This window comes from Thermobia domestica, unplaced genomic scaffold (genome assembly GCF_964235325.1).
Source record: "Thermobia domestica unplaced genomic scaffold, izTheDome1.hap1.1 HAP1_SCAFFOLD_773, whole genome shotgun sequence".
Lineage (NCBI taxonomy): Eukaryota > Metazoa > Arthropoda > Insecta > Zygentoma > Lepismatidae > Thermobia > Thermobia domestica.
The window spans coordinates 31,877-36,559 of NW_027656483.1; the positions used below are offsets into that span (position 1 = coordinate 31,877).

General features: G+C 40.5%; 1 non-coding gene across 1 annotated transcript; it reads right to left on the bottom strand.

The window, feature by feature from the left end:
* Window positions 1-4,345: 4,345 nt before the first annotated feature.
* On the bottom strand, window positions 4,346-4,464 carry LOC145677327 (5S ribosomal RNA). The gene has a single exon (XR_014129770.1). It is a non-coding gene; the product is annotated as a 5S ribosomal RNA (ribosomal RNA).
* Window positions 4,465-4,683: the final 219 nt, after the last annotated feature.

The window sequence follows — 4,683 nt, forward strand, 5'->3', positions numbered from 1 at the left end:
TAATGAGAAAGTGTTAGGAAAAGGGAACACGCTAATAACCACGGATACCGTCTTATAATTCGTAATATTGCTATAAAGAAAAATAGTAACACCAGCAGAAATGTAGGTGTACAATTGAACTGATGTTAAGTACAAACAGACACTTAAAGAAAGTTTAGTTTAACGTTTGCATTCAACAGCAGCGACCTCTGAGAAAATATTACTTTTGCTACCTTGGAAGAAGTACATATTTCGCCTGCGAGTTCTATGAGATTAATAACGTTGAGAAGGGCAAACAGTGGTTGAATCGAAGTTAACTTATGCAACATATGGCAAAATCGAATCCTTGACCACATAAAACGAAGATAATCAATCGGTAAACATAGGGGAAAACTAAAGAATATACTTGAAAGATAGGATGATATACGAAACGAGAGGAAAACGAAGGTAGATGTATTAACTATGCAACATACGGCGTGAGAATTTAAAAAAAAAAGATAACAAGTATGGACAAGATCCTTGTTAGGATAACAGCATCTCTAAGTAGTGTATTGGTCCTAAAAAGGACCGTTTTTGAACTCAGTGCCAGAACTTCAAACTTAAGCACGTTCCCCACGGATGCGGCGAGCAAGCTGAATGTCCTTAGGCATGATTGTGACTCTCTTTGCGTGAATAGCACACAAGTTGGTGTCTTCGAAAAGCCCTACAAGGTAAGCTTCACTTGCCTCCTGTAAAGCCATGACAGCTGAGCTTTGGAAGCGAAGATCTGTCTTGAAATCTTGTGCAATTTCTCGGACGAGTCGTTGGAAGGGCAGCTTGCGGATGAGCAATTCAGTGCTCTTCTGGTAACGACGAATTTCTCGGAGAGCCACAGTACCAGGCCTGTAACGATGGGGCTTTTTCACTCCACCGGTAGCTGGAGCACTCTTTCTTGCAGCTTTGGTGGCAAGCTGCTTTCGAGGAGCTTTGCCTCCAGTAGATTTCCTAGCTGTCTGCTTGGTACGTGCCATTGCAACTGTCACGACTTGTTTCAAATAATTGCGCGCTGAATGAAGTCAAGTTATATAAAGAGCAAAACCGTTAAATCAAGCTATTTCTCATTGGATAAAGTCAGTCGAAAAGGACAGTTCTCATTGGCTTAGACACGTTTTGTGTTTTTCCTCCGTGCTTTCCCTGCATGATCGAAGGAACAAAACCACGAGTCTTGGGCTGCTTGGGCTTGTATTTCTCGTGTGTGGTGAGCGAAGCAGTAACATATCGAAATGACAGGACGTGGAAAAGGAGGCAAGGGTCTTGGCAAAGGAGGTGCCAAGCGCCACCGTAAAGTTCTTCGTGACAACATCCAGGGTATCACCAAACCCGCTATTAGGCGTCTTGCTCGCCGTGGTGGTGTGAAGCGTATCTCTGGTCTCATTTATGAAGAGACCCGAGGAGTATTGAAAGTATTCCTGGAGAACGTAATCAGAGATGCTGTTACATACACAGAACACGCCAAGAGGAAGACAGTGACAGCTATGGATGTTGTGTATGCCTTGAAGAGGCAAGGAAGAACCCTGTACGGTTTCGGAGGTTAAGTTGGGGTTCCTCCTATTTTGGATATAAAATTGGCATAAACGGCTCTTTTCAGAGCCAACAAATTTATATAAAGGGAAAGATTTACTTTGTGCGATTTTCTGTTAGATTATAAGAATTCGTGTAACTACATTAAAGCCTTTTGATGCACACAAAATTACAGACGTAGAGAGATTAATTTGAGAAAATCATACGTTTTTTTTTACATTATGTACGTTCATGTATACGTATTCATATGTAGCAGTATTAATGCTGGAGAAGGGGTTCTGGTTGGAAATTGGCGATTTGTTGGAAGTAGCGAGCATGAGAGATGCGAAACGCAAGTCGGAATTTCTGTTCTGACAGTAGGATGTACGTATAGAGGCTTATACAACTTCTATACTGTGCTGTGAGGGGCGAATAATGCGTTAGAAACCTGAATCTTGTCCTTTATCTTGTTTACGTGGTCTTGGGTTCGATTTTTTTCTTTTGCGGTAGTGTCTATTGTGATTTACATGTAAATTAATGACACTTCGTAGCGGGTTAGTAAAATAAAGAGTAATACAAATATGAGATGTAGGTTAATGCATTGTATACTTCACATTATTTACTAAAGAAAGGCAGTAGTTACAAGAAACCTAGGCTCGCTCGTTGGGCACAGTAGCAAATGAGTTCTGAGATCAGAGAATAAGAGTAGTTGCGTATTACAAACCATATACATATAACACATATCACACAAATATGAATATCGACCTTGCAAAGAATAAATCGTACTTAAGTGTGCATTTAATGTCATTACTATGTTGCAAAAGAAATTTAGGAAAGTTTTTTGATCCGCTCTGTTCATGATGTCATTGGGGCATAGTAATGAACAATAATAAATGTCGAGAACATATTGAACAGAGTAATTTCAGCCAAGCCAACGCAAGAGAGAAACATGAGTGCTTTAAGAATGTTGGAAATTCCTTTGTCTAGCATGAAGTACATGAGAATATGTGGTATGAGGTTTTCTTCCATTGCTGAGAATCTGGGCTCGACTGTCCTGTCCTCTGGGTAATATGAGCCCGATGTACGCAAATATCAAAAAAATGTAGCTAGCGACAATACAAAAGGTAATGATCTTATAATTAATAATGTAGTGGGAACTAAGCACATCGCTGTTTGGAGTATTCTAAAGATAGTGTGACTTCCTATGGGCTTCAATTACGATCGACGACTACACATACTAATTAATCGAATAGCAGCGAGAATTTCGAATGACACTAAGCAACTATCTCAGACACTTTTGATGAGTCTGTATATCGAAAACAATTCATTTCAATCGTAAATCTCCTCTATAAAGGGGTTTGTGGCCCTCATAAGGGCCGATTTGTATGAGATATAGGTCTTACATTTATGCCTTCTTCTCAGTTTTCTTGGGCAGAAGTACAGCTTGAATGTTGGGCAAAACACCACCCTGAGCGATTGTAACTCCAGACAACAACTTGTTTAATTCCTCGTCGTTACGGATAGCTAACTGCAGATGACGTGGAATAATCCTAGTCTTCTTGTTGTCACGAGCAGCGTTGCCTGCCAACTCAAGAACTTCAGCTGCCAGGTATTCCATGACTGCAGCCAAATACACGGGAGCGCCAGCACCAACTCGTTCGGCATAGTTACCCTTTCGCAAAAGACGATGGATTCTGCCTACTGGGAATTGAAGGCCAGCCCTGCTGGAGCGGGACTTGCTCTTTCCCTTGACTTTTCCACCTTTGCCGCGACCAGACATTGTTCAATATTCTTTCGTAATAAGATGAGAGGAAAAATTGCGGCCTCCCATGAATCAAGTCAGTTTTGTTACTACTTCAAGCGTGCACCCGAGTGCATCAAATGAAAAGCAAGGCAGTTGGCGCGAATTGAAACACGTACTGTAATTTAAATGAAGTCGATAAATCGGCGGACACATCTAATTTTGCTGAACGAGTGAGTCATCATGCCACCAAAAACTAGCGGAAAGGCTGCAAAGAAGGCTGGTAAAGCCCAAAAGAATATCTCCAAGGGAGATAAGAAGAAGAAGAGGAGGAGGAAGGAGAGCTATGCCATTTACATCTACAAAGTTTTGAAGCAAGTGCATCCTGACACTGGCATATCTAGCAAAGCTATGAGTATCATGAACAGCTTTGTTAATGACATCTTCGAGCGTATTGCTGCTGAAGCTTCTCGTTTGGCCCATTACAATAAGCGGTCAACTATCACCAGCCGGGAAATCCAAACAGCTGTGCGCCTTCTTTTGCCTGGTGAACTTGCCAAGCACGCTGTAAGTGAGGGTACGAAGGCTGTTACCAAGTACACAAGCTCTAAGTAAAAATCTTCTTCAAGATTTTTCATTTCAAACGGTCCTTGTCAGGACCAACACATTATTCGAAAGAGTTAAATCACGAAATTTGCTTCATTCTGTTATGTAGAAACACCTTGAAATCCAATTTCTATATGCTGTTAGTAAAAAAGTAAAGCACATAGCGGAGATGTGTCGTGCTTGTATACGAAAGGCATTTACTCGCCGGAGATCTACACTTAGTCATAATAATTTACTTTTAAAAAGTGGTAATACATTCCGTGTTAAGTATAGTAGTAGGTGCACACGGATCGGAAATCAGGTTATTTTAATGTGCCGTGCAAATAAACAGGCTGTTAGTGTAAGAAATAGTGGGTATAACGCTTAGAATATCGATTAATCGCTATGAAATAATGTTGATAAATTATCTCTTGAAAGTACTATAAAATTAATGTTTCTAGTATTTTCGTACTTGAAGGATAATGAAATTTGAAAAAGAGATGCCAACAGCACCTGGTGTTCCCAGGCGGTCACCCATCCAAGTACTGACCAGGCCCGATGCTGCTTGACTTCGGTGATCGGACGAGAACCGGTATATTCAGCATGGTATGGCCGTTGGCAACTACCTTTTCTTCAATGTCCTGTTAAGGAAGTATGTTTTAAGTAAGAATTGACATTATTAACTATAAAGGCAAGCATATTAACGTCGTTAACATTACTTGGAATATACTAATATTCGAATAAATATTTGAATGTTCGAATGATGAGTGATTCGGATGTTCATAGTGCCACTATGTCCTATCGAGTTTACTATCACGAACCACGTATGAAATTGTATA